The sequence below is a fragment of the Rhinolophus hipposideros genome (assembly GCF_964194185.1).
Source record: "Rhinolophus hipposideros genome assembly, chromosome: 17".
In the NCBI taxonomy this organism is placed as follows: Eukaryota; Metazoa; Chordata; class Mammalia; order Chiroptera; family Rhinolophidae; genus Rhinolophus; species Rhinolophus hipposideros.
This window is the reverse complement of record NC_138063.1, coordinates 39,737,190-39,755,825: the sequence shown is the minus strand read 5'-3', so window position 1 is coordinate 39,755,825 and position 18,636 is coordinate 39,737,190. Positions and strand designations below refer to the sequence as shown.

General features: G+C 40.8%; 1 pseudogene across 1 annotated transcript; it reads right to left on the bottom strand.

The window, feature by feature from the left end:
- Nucleotides 1-8,813: 8,813 nt before the first annotated feature.
- LOC308509671 (rRNA-processing protein FCF1 homolog) lies at nt 8,814-9,401 on the bottom strand (annotated as a pseudogene). Its single transcript has one exon. The product of its transcript is annotated as an rRNA-processing protein FCF1 homolog (transcript).
- Nucleotides 9,402-18,636: the final 9,235 nt, after the last annotated feature.

The following is an 18,636-nucleotide window of genomic DNA, read 5'->3' as shown; positions in this document are numbered from 1 at the left end:
AACTCCCCCCATAAATGAATGCTGACTTGACGCATTCATGTCTGAAAAAGGGATATGTGGTAGGCATGCTTGTGGTTCATGACCAGCCTCTGCTGGGTTCTTTACAAGTATCCTTCGGTCCTGGCTGGAAGAGTGGGCCCTACGGCCATGTATAGGCCAGATAGCCTGGTTACCCTAACTTGATTGGAGTTGGGGTAGACATCTGGCTCACACTGAGTCAGTCAGATTCTTTCTCTCAAAATACTACTTATGAAACTCTGAAATACCTCAGGCAGTGGTGATCACTGGGATGGAAGGTCTTGGAGGTTCAGAGACCTGGGCAGCCATGATACTGCATTCATAAGAGAGGAGAATCTATGTGGGTGAGAGGGAAGCAGTGTGGAATTTTACAGACAAAAGCTATTTTTTTCTCAAAATGGGGGAGTCAATACAATCGAGAATTAATTATGTGAACAAATATGGTATAAATTAAAAACATGCCCTTCTTAGGAGTCAAGCATGTGGTTAAAAAAGGTGTTGTTATAAAATATCTAATAATAAAAGTTAAAAATGTTATTTGATTATTTTTGAGATTAGGTACTCTAATTAAAAAAAATCTTTTAACAATGTCTTGTATGCAAACAATAGATAAGTAAATTCTAGAAAGGAGTATCTAGTACAGAGATCACCCAGTATTACAAAGATCAAACCTCATCCATGCCTACCACCTATGGTTGAACTCCTTAGCACGGCCTCATGGGCTTCTACCACTAGAACCAAGTCTCCCCTTCCAGCCTCACCACCCATCCCCCTTTCTGGGCATTCTGTACTCTATGCACACAGGGATACTTGCCATTTCTTGAACATGCCATGCATTTTGTCCTGGTTCTTGGAAAATGGGTCTTGTCAGGAATGAAATCCAAGGCTCTGGAAAGGCGGATAAGAGGAAAATGCACTTAGAGTTGGTCCAAGTCAAAAGCTAAAAGCTGACTCCTATGGTGGGCTCCATTGGGAGCCAAAAGTGATTAGTTAGAAAGCAGATCCAGGTTCCAAGAAATGATGCCAGGCTAAAACCACAGTGTGCCCCCTTGAACCTCAAGTCACTTTTACTTAGATAACAGCACATACATCTCATTCTGTACAGATAACCTTCATAATACATGTGTGATATGTTTAGAAAAATACTTAAGAACAATTAATTCCTGTTGCTAATGTAATTTTTGCTTTCATGGTCCAAGATTGAAATACCATTCATTTTTTTTGACTGTTGGTTGTCCCAGGTCATTTTTGTCAGCTCTTTGATCCTCTACCCAGCTTGACCTTCACTTGTACTTAGAATGCTGATATTTGACCTTACTAAATGGTTGTAAATATCCTCTTTCCAAGAGCTCCTCCCACTCTGGACCTGCTGTGATATGGCCAAGCTCTGCAGCTCTTCTCCTTCCTCTTTTATTTGACTAGATCTCAACAGGCATTTTAAAAGGACACATAGTCCCTTCGAAGCTGTGTCTCCAATTTCTAATTTCCTCCTTAACAGCTACACTCTCTGAGTGAATGCGACAAGCTGAGTTCTCAACCCTCAACAAATTATATTAGAATTTTAAACAGACCTCCCTACATTGAGGATAAATAAGGGCTGCTTCCCGTTTCTAAGTAACCATTTATTTGTTAAACATTAATATTTGTAATTTTTTGGTCACTAAGAGAAGTTTTGTTTCAGAAGTATATTAGAAAAATCTACATAGTATAGACTGATTTGAAAATGAACACATTTTTTTGAAGAGAGTGAGGCTGAAAGAAAGTGATTTACTCTAGAACTCACTGAATTCATGGTTTATTATACACTGCCTTGTGACAATTTTCCTATTGTTTCTTTCTTTCTTTCTTCATTCATTTGTTCATTCATTCATTCAATATGTGCCATCTTGGCATTAGAGATAATTCTGGACCCACTGGTCGCAACACAATAAATACAACAATAGCAATATGAGTTTTTTTCTATATCATCAATTTTTATTTTTCCCCCAATTTATTTTATTTTTGAAAGATTTTTATTAAAATATAGCTAACATACAATATTATGTTAGTTTCAGGAGTACACCATAGTTATTCAACATTTATATACCCAAGGAAGTGATCACCATAATAAGTCCAGCAACCATCTGACAATGTACCATGCTGTCACAATATTATTGACTATATTTCCCATGTTGCACTTTACATCTCCATGACTTATTTGTTTTGTATCTGGAAATTTAGATCTCTTATTCCCTTTCACTTTTTCCCCCTTCTTAAAATTTTCAATTACAGCTGACATTCAATATTATTTTATACTAATTTCAAGTGTATAGCATAATGCTTAGATATTTGTATAATTTAAGGAGTGATCCCCCTGACTAGTCTAGTATTCACCTGGTCCTATACTCATACATAGTTGTTACCATATTGTTGATTGTATTCCCTGTGCTTTACTTTACATCCCTATGACTATTTTGTAACTATCAGTTTGTACTTCTTAATCCTTTCACCTTTTTCACCCTGTCCCCCAATCCCCTCCATCTATCACCCCAACAAAGCTAGGACCAATATGACAGCATACATAGTTATTACAATATTATTGACTATATTCCTTATGCCATCCTACATCCCCATGATTACTGTGTAACAACAAATTTGTACTTCTTAATCCATTTCCCTTTTTCACTCACCACCAATGCCCCTCTCATCTGGCACCCATTAAAATGTTGTCCATATCTATGAGTGTGTTTCTGTTTCATTTGTTTATTTTGTTCTTTAGATTCCACATATAAGTGAAATCACATTGCATTTGCCTTTCTCTGTTTAACCCTCCAGGCGGCACAATTTTCACCAGGTCCATCCATGCTGCTGCAGATGGCAAGAACCCATTCCCTTCCATGGCTGAGCAATATTCCATTGTATATATGTACTACCTCCTCTTTATCCATTCATCCATCAGTGGACACCCAGGCTGCCTCCATATATTGGCCATTGTATACAATGATACAATGAACATATGAATGCACATGTCCCATCAAGGTAGCATTTTGGAATTACTGAGTCCTTCTTTGTCTCTTATTATAGGCTTTGTTTTAAAGTCTGTTTTGTCTGGTATAAGTATTGTTATGACTGCTTTTTTGTTTCCCATTCATTTTCATTTTAATAAAATATTTTTTTCATCCCTTTACTTTCATTCTCTGTATATCTTTCAATTTGAAGTGGTTCTCTTGTAGGCAGCATACATAAGGATCTTGTTTTCTTATCCATTCAGCCCTTCTATGTCTTTTTAATCCATTTACATTGAAAATAATTGTCGATACATATATAGCTATTGCCATTTTATTATTCATAATTTTGATTTTTTCCCCCCATCTTAAAGAAGTTCCTCTAACATTCCTTGTAATACTGGTTTGGTGATGATGAACTCCTTTAGCTGTTTCTTGTCTGGGAAGCTCTTTATCTGTCCTCCAATTCTAAATGATAGCTTTGCTGGGTAGGGAAATTTTGTTTAGTACTTTTTCTAGAGTTTTCTCCTGTTCTTTCATTTGGAATGTATTTCTTTGTTTCCTCATTTTGGTTGCCTCTCTGTGTTTGTTGGTACGTATTAAGTAGATCTGCTATGTTCCCCAGTCTTGGCTGGATGGCCTTATGTAGTGGGTGGCCTTATGTAGTAGGTGTCCTTGGGGTCCAGTGGTGCAGTCTCCCTGGTCACCTGCACTGGGTGCTCCAGGAGTGTTCTTTTTGTGGTTTGTCTGTGCCCTCCTGTTATAGTTGAGCCTTGGTTGGTATTGGCATGTCAGTGGGTGGGATTGAACCTCAGGTTGATTGGCTCTGGGGTTTGGCCACATCTGCAGCTTAAATGCTGCTGTGTGTGAGGCTTACCCCACTGAGTGGGATTTGCCCCAGTGGGTTCTGGTGCCTGTTGAAACCGTCCTTTGTGTGTGGCCACTTGTGGGGCTATTGGGTGGTGATCTGCTATGGTCTGAAGCCAACCTCCAAGTATATTGGTTCTGGGACCTCTTGCGAGGGGCTCCAGTGCAGGCCCAGGTCAGCCACTGCCTGTGACCAGTGGAGGGATGTCATGCACGGTGTCAGGCAGGGTCTCTGCTCCCGCTCCCCACATAAGAACGCAGGATATGGCTAGGCCAAAAAGGAACACCCACGGAGCCAGGGATAGGGGAATCATACCACTATAGTCTTGCTGGCGGCTGGTTTGGGGACACAGGAAGCAGGAGCCACACGGTCTGCAACCTGCCATCCACTTTTCTACCAGCCAACCAACCCCACTTGCTAACTGCAATCCACGCTTGCCAGCTCAGCCACCATCTTCTTGCTAGCCCCCATTTTTTCTGCTAGTGTAGCCATTGCAGTTATATTACGGCCCAATGGCTCACTGGTTACAGCTGACGGCCAACTAGCCACAGCTGATGGTCAGCCAATCACAGTTGATGGCCATTTACTACCTGAGCCAGCACTTTTCTATGTGAGGCCGAGAGCCTGGAAACTGCTCTCTGGGGCTGTGTCCCCACAGGGGACTATCTGGTAAGAACTACAAAGCTATCCACTGTTGTTTGCTGCCTGTGCTAACCCTGGAGGCATGTGGGAGTGGTCACGCTGTGAACCAAGAATGTCTGCCACTAGTACCAGGCCTGGGTAGCTTACAAAATGCCAGGACACCCCGAGGCCTTCTGCCACCTGCCAGCTCCCCTAAGGTTCAGCCACTGATAAAGCTTCCTGTGGTATGGATTTTGGGTGAGACGGGGTCTGAGGGAGTAACTAGAGTGGGAAAAGTTGTGGTCACCAGGTTAATGTAAATTCTGGTTTGGTGCCAGTGCTGAGCCTGAAGCTACTTAGCAAAAGTCTCAGAGCCACTCACCTGGAGCCCATGGACTTGGATACTTATTCCAAGACAGTGCAATGTGAGTGGGGCTGGCTGCTCTGGAGAAAGTGCCTCAGGTGTTGGGGGAATAGGGTGGAGTGACATCCCAGTGAATCAGCAGGGAGTGAATTGGTCTGATGGGGAGCTTATCAGACCAATCAGATTCAGATTTGGCCATAATTATAGGGAGAGGTCTCAACACAGTGAAATGGTGGCCACCTGCTGGCTGCCGGGGAGAAGGGCCCCACACAGGAAAAATGTTGACTGTCATTCAGCTCTCATAGCAAAGTCACACAACTCTTTTTGTTCTATAATTTCATTGTAATTTTTGGTCCCTGTATATCTCTGATGCCCCCTGAGTCACTGTCCCTCTGCTGGAGCCCAAGGTGAGTACCTGTGAGTGAATCTGTGTGCGGGCTCTTTAAGAGGATGCCTGGGTTTCCCAAAGCCCCCTGTCCCACCCAGATGGTCAGAATCTCCACTCTTTTTCACAGCCAAGTGTTGTGAGGTTCTTCTTTCCAGCACCAGGACTTTGGCTTGAGAGCCTGGTGTGGGACTGGGGTCCTTCACTCCTTTGCGGAGAATGTCCACAGCTGAGATATCTCTCCCAATTCTCAACTGCTACATGTTGGGGCCCGTTCTGCGTCTCTGCCCCACCTACCAGTCTCGATGTGGCTTCTTTATATCCTTAGTTATGAAACTCTGTTCGTCCAGACTTCAGATGGTTCTCCAGGTTGATTGTTCTATAATTTAATTGTAATTTTAATTTGTTCAGGGAAGGAAGCAGGCACAGTTTTTGTCTACTCCGCCATCTTGAATCTCCCTCATCATCCGTCTGTTGAGTTTGTATGATGTGTCACACTACACTAATTATTTTAGACACTTTATAGTAATTTAGACAACTTTGTGTTATATATCAGAAAGTGCCAGATTAAGTAATGTGATTCAAGGTCACACAGTTAGGACATGGAAGAGCTGGTGTCTGACTCCAGGACTCTTATGTTCCACCAGCATGTACACATGAATATGTCCAGCTCATGCCTCAAATAAGCCTGAAACCTTTCAACTCTGATCCAGCCTCAGCATCAGGTCCAATACTCTAGCACCTGTGGAGGTCTAGGGCAAGGATAAATTATACATCCACTTGTTAGTTTCTTCTCTTTTCTTGCCTTCTCTGGGTTATTGGGGCTGTTAGACCCTATGTCCCAGTCCTGATTATGTACTCAACATTATTTGTTAATTTAACTTTGTCTTTGTAAAAATTTCCAGATGAGGTTCATTTATTTTCTAAGGCCCCCTTTTTTTCTTATCCCATGAAATGATACCAGCTCTTGCAAACTTAGCAACTAAAATGGAGACTACTTTGAAAAAACATAGGGCTGCTCACTGTGGGGATCATTTCCAGTTTCTATTAAAATTCTCACTTTCCTCAGTTCATTGAGTCTGGAGCGAAAGATGAAGTCAGTGTATCAAGGTGATGGGTAGTTACTGAATATTGAATCCATGGCTGATTTTCCATATTTTGAGCCAGATTTAGCTATTCTTTCCTCCATTCTCAAAGTTAATAGGGCATTTCTGCCCTTTCATTTCTTCCTTAAAAATCTTTCATACTTAGAAAAAAAGGTAATGAGTCATGAGTAGAATGCACATCCCCAAAGAATGCTTAAGACTAGGTCTAGTTAGAGAGGTGCATCAATTTGGTGAGGGAGAATCTTTGAGAAGACTGCTTCTCTTTCTAATAAATCATGAATGAAATACCAAGTGACAGTTGATGGATTGTGTTAATTTATTTAGAAAAGCAGAGAAAGCCTGGATCTAAATTTGGAATTAAAACAATTAAACATTTGAATGGCTTAGTCTGCTCAGGCTGCTATATGAAAATACCACAGACTGTGTGGCTTTATAAACAACAGAAATTTACTTCTCTCAGTTCTAGAGGCTGGGAAGTCCAAGACCAAGTTGCTTCCAGACTTGGTGTCTGGTGAGAACCCGTCTTATTGACAGAAGGGGTGAGGGAACTTTCTGGGGTCTCTTTTATATTCTTATTCATGAGACCTCCAGCCTCATGACCTAATTACCTCCCAAAGTCCCCTCCTCCAAGGGCCATCACAGTGGGTAGTAGGATTTAACATGAATTTTTGTTTGGGGGGGTGGAATACTGGAGGTGTACAAACATGCAGCCTATAACATAGGATTATGAGAAAAAAATTTGACAAAATTTCAAAAGAAAGCTATAAATGGCAGGGGCCATGGGTAGGGTTTCCTCACATGTCTGTGCCTAGGCCTGCTTAAGGGACCTCACTTCTCTCATACAAAGACCCTCACTGCTGCAGGAGTATTATTACAGCCTTAGGCATCACAGCCTTGTTCAAGTCAGGAAGAAGGACTCCAGCGATGCATCTTTATTCATAGAGCAAAATGCCATGTTATCTTCTACTTATGTCTCACTGGCCAGAAGTATTGTGTCGTACAACTCCTTTGAACTCCATTCCAGTCTCTATCACAAAGGTGGGACGAGTAAAGGAGGTGGGAATGAATGTTCTGTAAGCCATGACGAGTAGCTGCCGCACCCAACTCTTTCATTTTCTCTGCCTTTTCATGCTTCATTCAGTGCTTGGCACAAGGCTCACCTCCCCCAAGAAGGCAGCTCTACTGTCCTAGTTGAAAAGGCTCCCTTTACTTTCTTAACTCATAGAGGCCTTGAGTTAATTGTCTTATCACCTCAACCAAATGAAAGACGCTGAAGGCAGGGCCTGCTTCTATGTTTTTGCATATCTAACAGTATTTGCTACCAAGCTCTGTGCATAGCAGAAATTAAACAAAAGTTGTGTTAGAATGGTAGATTGTGTCTTTGCTCACTGTAAAATAGTAAGCAAAATTTAATGAACATTACCAATATAAAAACAATCTCCCTGTCAAACCCTTATCTATTATTCACAACCAACTTAAAACAGCACTTAGTCCACGAAGCTGTGTTTAATCTCTCTTGCCAGCCCTAAACTGTCTCTCTTAAGAACTTTTGTACTATATTAAAAAAAGATACTCATAATGCTCTACCCGTTTCTGTTCCCTGTTAGAGAATTCATTCTAGAATGCGAAGCCATATGTGACTTTGCCTCCTTGACCCCTGCTGCCTTGACTACAGTCGACACCTGACCCATGTTCAGTTCAATCACATTCTTCTCCGTGGAATATGTCATCACAAACAGAGACCGAGCCATTCAAATGGTGCTGTGTTACTGGTACTAATAAGACCATGTAGAGCTGTGTCCCAAGTGGTGCCATGACAGTCTATATGTACTACAAATATTGATTGATTGAAGGTTTAATATGTGTCCAGTATTGTACAAGGTAATAGGGAACAAAATCAACCAAAATGCTTGCCCTCATGTATCTCTGTTATAGTGGTGAGGCCATGTTCAGGCAGAATTAGAGAAGGACAGAGACTAGGAAGCTGAGAGGAAGACAGTCTACAGCAAAGAGAGCTAAGCAGATGGTCAAGAAACTGAAGCCCCTGGAGAGAGATTGGAGATTTCAACTCATATAGTTTTCATGGGGCCCGATTATACTTCTGTCACTACCTTTACTTCTATTGTTGGGGCCATTCCTAATTAACCTTTATTAAGTACTTAATATGTTCCAAGCCCTAGGTTAATCTCCTGGCATGCATTTAATAGTCTCCATAGCCTTATGATCCAGGCAATTTTTTTTTTTTTTTGGTGGGCAGTCATCGGATTTATAAAAAGATGCAACAAATTTTAAAATGATACAAGAATATCATTTTCAAAACATCCTCAAAAAGTGAATGTCTTTAACCATACTCAGCTCACAACAGAGCAAATGGGTGAGTGTAATAATTCATGATGTAGCATGTTTCATAAACTGGCAACAGAGAAAGTTGGGTGAAGGGAAGCAGAGGAATTTTGTCCCTTAAGAATTAGAACCGAGGTGCTCCATAGTCATCTGGCATCTGCTCGATGTTGTACCCATGGTTAGAAGAGTACATGGTGGGAACTCCAGGGCTTTTCCTGATTATTTGTTTAAGGTCCCGGTCAACTGTAGCCACAACGTAACACTTGTGCTGAGTTATTCTCTGTACTAAGCAGTCATCTGCATAGGTTCCTTTGTGTGTGCATGGTAATCGTTCCAATCTTGGATCCTTGGCAATCCTTCGAGCCACTCGATACTTCTGCCCCAGTTTCTCAATTTCAGCCATTACACAGTCAGTTATACAAGGGATACACTTGGCATACAGACAGTCCATCATTGACTGCACTGAGTCTAGTTCGGCTTTAATGGAAAAGTTGATAAAGTTGGTATCAACCAGGATATGGTAAGGTGGGCCCCGCTGTGTGTTACATTGGAAGAATAAGCAGGAAAGGTGTTGGGGGACCTTTCTTTCTGTGAGTGCACTGAGATCTTTCTTTTTAGATTTGAATCTATCCTTTTCTTTAAGCCTCTGATCTCTGAGACTAAGCATTCACTTCATGGTCGCATACTTCCTTGTGTTATTTTGCTTCCCCATGTTCATGCTGCACTCTTGTTTCATACAAAATTCCAGGCACTCTTATTATCTCCATTTTATATGTGAAGAAACTGAGATTCTGAGATGATAGGTGAGTTACTTCAGGACACCAGCTAGTAAATGACATAAGAGGAAACTGAAGTAGGCTAAACTCTTTGCAAATGAGTCAGTCCCACCATATTAGTCTGCACCCTTAAAACAACCTTGTAATAAACTAGCTTTGTTGGGTGCCTATACCTTACAGTCAATAGATACCTTAGGTCGCTGGCTAATGTAGCTCAGACTGGAGGCACTGGATAAAATAGTTCTCTATCCTTCTATTATTACCTAAAACTAGAAACATTTAAAATAAAATTATGGCAAAATAACCCCGTCTTGAAAATGTTCAAAGTTAAACACTGTTGTAAGCATTTTGGTTTGACTGTTTCCTTTCTTGAGTTGTATGACTACAATGAAGGGTTCCCACTTTATGAGCATCTGCGCTCTGACCAGAGGAGTAGGAGGGGTGTGGGGCTGGTACAGAGTGCACAGACATATATGCACACCAAGCACCATCTGTAAATTCAGCAAGTAATACATCCTGCACACACATGGACCATGTGTTCTCAATGAAGGTAGAGGCAGTTAATATCAATGAAATAAAGACTCATGTAAAGTAGTTATTGAATTCATACTAGTTTTTCTTCATATAATTCCTCTATGAACAGATGCTGTGGAATTATACGAGAATCTTCTCTTTTTATGGAATTATTATAAAAGTAGATCCTCAGAATGAAAAGTTTAGAATCACGACTGTAAATTATACCAAAAGGGTAACTGAGTTTATAATGGGGAAGGCAGATATGTGGCTGTTTGTGACTCACTCATGTCACAATATCAGGCAGCTCTTACTGATAAGGACACTTTGTGGAAGATCCTGACCTAGCCCCACCCACTCATAATAGTGACCAGGAAGCCACTACTTACCTTTTGGAGTTAGCCTGTGAGATATTGCCATTTTTTGTTTAGAAAATGAAGAACTCATGTTCAATGACTATACCTTTGTATTCCCTAGTGTCTGGAAAGAGCATTGATCATCCAGAAGCTAGTTTGATCACATATGTCCTGTTTATCTGGCTATGTGTCAGTGTTATTGAGTTACCAAATCTGGTGCCTTATTCATTTCAGCTTGTTAAGTGGGTACAACAGAACTCACTTCTGTATATGGCATTAATAAATTAACATTGTTGAGCTTCTGTAGAAAGCAGGTATTTGAGGATTAAATATTATTACATTATTGAAATTGTAAGTCTGTTAATTCCCCAAACAACACAAGTCCACCCCCCTTCAATTTTTGGATTATTATTCTCATCCCATTTAAAACTAGCAAACCCAGAGTCTCTGGGTTTGGTGCTGCAGTCAGAAGATTTGTAAATGCTAACACACTCCTATGTGAAACACATCACCATTTGTTGGTTATTGTGAATATGTGTATTTTAAGCAATAGGATTCCGCTGGTCAGACTTTTTTGGTCAATCTTGGTGATGCATGACCTGTGCTGTGATTGTTCTGAAGACAGAGTGGCTCTAACCACTGTAAGAAGCCCAAAGAAAATCGATCCCAAAAATTCAAAAAGAAAAAAAAACAATAGCACAGAGTCTACAGTAAGGTGGCGTGGAAGTTCTCTGCCACTTTAATCACAAATGACCTCATCTTCAAATGGTCAGTGATAATAAACAAGAAGAAAGGATTTCCAAGGGGGCAGAGCATTAATAAGGTAAAATTTTAAAATTAAAATTTCAAGTTAATTAAAATGTCCAAAAGCACAATAAAACTGCAGAAAATCTGGCAAGGGAATGGCAGCAGGCCTGATTAATGCAAGTCAACTGCCTTCTGAGGGTAATAGTAATAATGATGAGATTATGGATGTGGAAGAACCTGCTAAAGAGAAATGTGATGTATGTGGAATACAAACTGCGTCCCAGTTACTATTTTATGGTGCACAATGGATCTTATTAAGGAGGAATAGCTGCAAGAATTACCACCGAATTGCTCCATTAAAAGTATTGTGTAATTAACAGTGTTGTAGCAGCAGCTGGAGTGATGCCTCCCATTGATATTCCATATTCTTCATTTATTTCCAGTTTGCTAAGGGGGTGTGAGTTCTAACTAAGGTTGTTTATTTATCTAATCACTCGGTAAACATTTATTGAGTAGGGCACTATGCTATCGTGTTTCCCCGAAAATAAGACCTAACCAGACAATCAGCTCTAATGCATCTTTTGGAGCAAAAATTAATATAAGAACCAGTATTATATTATATTATATAAGACCAGATATTATATTATATTATATTAATTATATTATATTATATTATATTATATTATATATACCTGGTACTATATTGTATTATATTATACAGGGCATTATATCGTATCATATTTTATCGTATCTTATATTATATTATATTATATTATATAAGACACAATCTTATATAAGACCCGATCTTATATTACATTGTATAAGATCCAGTCTCACATTATATTATATTATATAAGACACGGTCTTATATTATATTATATTATATTATATAAGACTGGGTATTATATTATATTATATTATATTATTTTATATTGTATAAGACCAAGTTTATAATATAATATAATATAATATAATATAATATAATATAATACTCAGTATAATATAAGACTGGGTATTATATTACATTACATTATAGTATAATATATTGTATAAGACCAGGTCTTATATAATATAATATAACATAATATAATATAATATAATACAATACAATACCCGGTATGATATGATATGATATAATATGATATGATATGATATAATATAATACTGGATCTTACATTAATTTTTGCTCCAAAAGACGCATTAAAGCTGATTGTCTGGCTAGGTCTTATTTTTGGCGAAACATGGTAGATGTGAAGGGTATGATGATGATGAGTGGGGCACTGCTTTTGCCCTCCAAGGGCTTATGTTCAAATAGGGGAGTTAACATATGAATGTAATGAACTTTAATACAATGCAGGTTACTTTGAAACCTTCCATGAGAGGTCCAAGGAGAAAGAAATTATTTTTGGTAAAAGGAATTGAATAAAGGCACTGGAGAATATATGGTATTTGAGAAGGGCTTTGATTTTGATGTTGGTGACAATAATAATAATGTTCTACTTTGTAAGTTCTTAAATATTTGAAAAACATATATGGTATGTAGTGCCACCAAGGCAAGTAGGAAACAAGGAGTCATATTTGGGGTGACGAGTACAGTCAAAATAAATAAAGGAGGACACTCATCAATGATGCGTTGAGAGAGAGATGTTGGTGCTTGAAATGGAAGCATGCAATGCCAAGCAAATAATCTTGTATAAAGGGGACTTTGGACATTACGGCACTTGTGACTGAGCCAGACCTGCTTGACCCTAGCTCGCTTAAGGAAGTTACTCTGGCTGCATGGTGGACAAGACGCAGATCATAAAAGTCATTTGGGGCACTGCAACAGTAGAACATGATGGAGAAGCTGGGGGCCCTGACTTATGGGATGTGTTTTGTGAAAATGGAAAGGGGTGGACAGTTGGCAGTAACACTGCGGAGACAGACCTAATAAAACGTGAATGAAGAGGAGGGACAGGACAAAGATAACTACAGACTTGAGTTTGGGAAGATGGCAGGATGAATGCCAGTAATTTGGTGGATGAAAGAGCACTGGGAAGATGATGGTGTGTTGGTACAAAGATGATGCACCTGGAGAGGTACCTCTCCATCATCTAGTTGAGGTCAGCCTCAGTAGGAAGCTGGACTTGAGTTAACCCTGCTTAGGTCCTGTAATAATATTGGGTTTAGGCACTATCAGAATGTGCCTGTGAGATAAGACACATTGGCGTGGAATAAGATGCTTTTCATGCATGTGCAGAAGATAGTGTAGAGATGATCCATTTGGGCATCGATGTAGTTCAGGAGCATTTAGAATGATATCTGTGCTTTTCAGTCTTCGAGGTGAAGACAGGGTGGTGTTAAGCTCAGTGCTGAGGTCTTAGAAGGATTCTGGGTCCAAGTTCATGGGGTATACCTGGTCTGTAGTTTAGATTTTACAAGGTCATTGGTAGGCCTCCTTTTTATTTTCTTTTACCACCAAAGAATGCATTCATTCCGGCTTTCCTATTTCATTGGATTTCTATTATTTCTGGCCATATTTCCCCCATCCAGTGGCCTTTGCTTCTGGCATCAGAGCTGATGGGCACAGAAAGTGTTGAGGCATGGAAGCCAGCTGACTTGCCCAGAGTCTGATGAAGCAGAGCCACTAAAACGGAGACGAAGAATTGCCAAGAAATTTGGGTTGAGGTAGATTATAGTCTGAAGCCTTAAATTCCATATGAGGCTCATAAATTTGGTTCATTTTCAATTCCCCTGCCTCCTTAGCCCCTTGTGACAGTTTTACCCATAAAACATAAAGTTTCTGACTTTGTTTCTTCTCAGATCGGTCCCTTCATCTGTAGCTCTGAGTCACAGTCTTAGTTTGGGTCTCTGCCTTCTTTAATAAGGGATAGTAACCTTCTAACTGGTTTTCTGAATTCTATCCTCTCTTCCAAGCTGTCCTGGCACTGCACTCTATGTTATTTTCATTCTGAAGATTCTCAAACGTCTACATGGCTCCCAGTTGCTCCTGGAATCAGATTTAAAAATCCTAATCTTGGTTATTAAGGATCTCCATTTTTCTTGCCCTCCTTAGGCGTCCTGTCACTGGCCATAGCTCCATTCATTTTTGCTGTTGTTGGTAAACAGCCTTACTGCATTCCATATACACTTACACATATGGCCACATTGGAGAAGTTGCAGGCACCAATCCTTCCTAAAATGCCATTTCTCTTCCTCTCTTCCATGTATGACTCAGATTTCCTTTCTTTCAGAGGTCTTTCTTGTCAGGATCAGGCAAGCTATTTCTTAGCATGAGTGGCATATATCTTTGTCACCTTACATACAAGTTCATCGAGTAGAAGTTACCATATATTTTATTCTTGGCAGCCTTGAAACCAATCTTATTTCTTTTATTAAGTTTGATTGAGAGGGGTACACTCTTTTACACACCTTCCTAATGGCTTTTTCCTCCGGCATCTTAAGTTTTACTCTTTCACTATGTGAAAGAATTACTACACATTTAAGGTTGGCCTCCTCCTAAATGTACTAAACATGGCTTATAGAAGACCATAGTATTTCCAAAAGGTACTTGGGGAAGAAAAAGAGGTTCTATTTTCATATAAATATGGAAAATCCTGTATTAAGCAGAGTAAAATGGGTTTCTTTCTGGGGGACTATTTACTAGGTATGACAATTGAGTTCGCAAACTTTGTTGCAATGATGTTGCTAACCTTTATTGATATCAGAGGGATTATTCATTATGAATTTGTATCAGTTGGATAAATAGTCACCAAGCTTACTATTTGGAAGTGCTGAAAATGCTGCATGAAAAAGTTAGACGACCTGATCTTTTCGCCAATAAATCATGGCTCTTACATCACGACAATGCACAAGCTCACACGACACTGTCTGTGAGGGAGTTTTCAGCCAGTAAACAAATAACTGTATTGGAACACCCTCCATACTCACCTTATCTGGCCCTCAATAATTTCTTTCTTTACCCAGAGATAAAGGAAATATGGAAAGGAAGACATTTTGATGACATTCAGGACATCAAGGGCAATATGACGACAGCTCTGAAGGCCATTCCCGATAAAGAGTTCAAAAATTGCTTTGAAGGGTAGACTAGGCGCTGGCATCAGTGCATAGATTCCAAGGAGGGTACTTCGAAGGTGACCATAATGATAGTCAGCAATGAGGTATGTAGTGTATGTAGTACTTTTTCTAGGATGAGTTCGCAAACTTAATTGTCAGAACTTTTAATAACGTACATTACAGATAGTTTAATAATGAACATCACAGATCTCCAAGAAGGGATGTTGTATGAGCCATCAGAATTAGGAATAGCTCTCCTCTCTGGATCAGGTCCTCCTTTGATTCTTTTTTATTGCAATGAAATGGAAATTTCAGGATATCAAGAGATAGAGAATGGCCAAAAGTGGTGTGATTGTCTTATTTCCTACACCATGCAGTGCTGTGCAGTTCTCAAGAAATACCTGGGTATTTCTTACCCTCTGCTTGCAGGTCAAAGCCAGAAGTGTTCAGGGCCCAGAACACTCAGATCATTGTGTCTTGGTGGGGAGGATGACCTATGAAGTGTTTCCTTCCTGAAGCCACGTCCATGCCAGCACAAAAGGACAACCATCCTAAAAAGGTTACCATGGTTCTCATTTTTACTGCTTTCACCAGGACAGAAATTGCAGGTCAATGATGACAGCAAAACATTTTTACCTAATTTAGAGTAATTAGAGACAGGTCCCGTCTCGCTTATTCTTAATAGAACATTAAAAAAAGCAAACCCAACTTCTAAACAATGAGGAATTTTCAAGGGCATTTGCAAGCTTCTCATATTTTGTTCCCTTGTTGTTGATCTATAAGCTACGTGCTCCAGCTGCCCCCACTCAACATGATGGGGGCAATTCTCTCCAGCTCCTTGCTCTTCAGTGTTGTGTTTCTGGAAGAAATTTGGCCCTCTGTGACCCCACCCCCCACAGGCAGCCCCTCCCCATGGCTCCAGCCCTCACTGGCCTCCATGGACCGTCTCTGGCCCTTCCCATTGCTGCTACACTTACGAGCCTCCACCTCTCCTATGCTTTCCTTTCCCTCTTCCTGCAACTCTGCAAATAGCCCCTGTCAGTTGTCAAAGCCTCCTGAGCCATGGGAGTTGGATCCTATTTCTTGCTGGACCCTAGCTGGTACAGTATGTTTTGGAGAAATATACAGAGTCTTGGCCATTCCTCAGATAGAGAACATCAGGGACCTGTTACAGTTTACTATTGCTTCCTACTTCCCATGAGAGACAGTTAATGCCAATGGACCTCAGGCCCAGAGGAGCTCTCCAAAGGTCCTCCCCCCTACTAATAGTGGGCTCTGGTATATTGTGCTCACCCAGCCATATGTGTCCACAGAACCCGTTTTGCAAAGCCCTAGGCCAGAGTGTATTTCATGGGGTGGGGCGGGTGGGAAACATTTGGTGGGTTGTTGGCAGCAGGTACCATAATTTGCCAAGTATAATGTGCACTTTTTGGTCAAATTTGTGAAGGAAAAATAAGAATGTACCTTATACATGGGTAGTACTAGTTCCCTATCTATATAAATGTTTTTAATTCTTTTATTTATGCTTATGAGTTGAAAGTGTAACTCTAGAAATCAATAATGATATCCATATGCAAAATAATACTCTGGAATACGATTATTGGTTTTGGTGAATTTAGGATGAACTTGCAACAACGAAGAGTTCTTGGCCTTCTATAATGCCTAAATATCGTAAATTTGTTACCAGTACATAAAATTTCTTATACTTTATATCTGTTCTTGTGTTTTGTAATTATTTGTTACATAAAATTTCTTGTACTGTGATATGTTAAAAAATAAATGCTATCATTCCTTTATAATACAAAAAACAAATACCTAAAGGTAAACACATAAAAATTTGAATTAAAAAATTAAAATGAAAGATTTTTTCCTCCTGAAAGTTTGGACCAAAAACATGGATGTGCATTACACGTGGGAGCACATTATGCATGGCAAAATATGGCACATAGGAGGCTGATGGAGGCCATCTGGGCGCCGCCTGTATGTTGTATAGATGTCCCCAAGTATGCTTTGTACAAGCTGCTCTTGACCTCCATCTTCTTCAACAATGTCTAAGTGAACCTTCTCTTAATTTGAGGGAAGATATACCATAGCTTTTGAAATATTTTCCAGTAAAGGAAGAGGACCAGTGAAGTAATGCAAAAAGTCTGGCCAGGTACTTGCCTTCTCCCTGGAGGTGGACATGCCGAAGTGAGAGGAGCCAGCGAGGAGAAGAAGGGTCAGCAACTGACCAGCTGCTTTCCTGGAGTCACAGGGAATAACACTTCCCACTCAGAGCTGAGGGATCATCATTTTTCTCTCTGCTCACAGGGGGATGGGTCCCAGAGGAAGGTATGGGAATGTCAGCGCCCTTTTCACGAAGTAGCAAACTCACCTTAATTTGGTAAGTGTCGGGTATGGTAGTTATACTGGGGCAAGAAATGACATGGCAAAGAGGTGTTATCACTGAATTTGCTTGTCCTTCAGAAATGGAAAAGAGAGGAGCTCAGTCAACTCTTTCAGTAAATCTGAGGACAGAGTGTAATGGTCAGAGGCCAGGTGGTCTTTTCAAGATGTCAGGGATGAAAGCCACTGTACATGTGGTGGGCCGATAGCAGTTCTGGGTGAACAACAGGACCCCGTGGAGTCCTTGGAATATAGCCCGAGCCCCATGATCTGTGGCCAGCTGTCTCTCTCCCCACGTTTCAGAGAGCTAACTATCTTTTAATTCTCCGTAGAGTCCCTGTAAAGCCCTGTTTTTGTGACTCGGTATCCACTCAGGTGATATATTGAGTCAGTGATCCCTTGCAGTGCTCACCGCTCTCCCAGGTTTGCACGCAGCCTTGTGGCACTTCTGGTAGTGAGTGGTGCACTTCTTGTCTCCTCTGGTTCCCCTGCAAACAGAGGACTCCTCTGGGCAGAGATGAATTGGTTATTGGGAGTCTAATTCTAGTATCTTATGGGGTTCTTCCAGAAAACTCCCCCAGGCAGGCCAGGCAAGTGGCTCTCAGTATCCTACAGGACCTGACGGGCATCCTGCCTCCTTTCTAACAGGGACAGCTGCCTTCTGTGTGTGTGGCACTCCCGGGAGTTGTGCAGCCTGGCAGCCTTGCAGCTAGCACTCCCCACGAGGGCCAACAGTCGTCATCCATCAAGGACAAGGCCTGGCTCATCTTCACACTGTGAGAAGGAGACTGCAGGATTAGAGGCTTCTGTCAGGCTAATCCCTTTTCTCACCAGCTCTGGAAGGGATCTGGTAATCCGAAAAGCAGAAAATGACGTGCTGCACAACCACTTCAGCTCTCTGGCCCAATCCTTTGCCTTCTTGCCAAATACCTGGGAAGGAAGGAAACCAGAGGGCAGGGCTGATCCCTCCTATAAATATGCCTGATTATTTTTCAGAGCACTGCTTAGGCTGCCTCCACTTTGCAGCTGTATCTGACCTCATCCCAGGGTGACCAGCTTGCCCTGGTTTGTCCAGGATTTTTCCTTTTTAGCCCTGAAAGACCTGTCTCCCAGG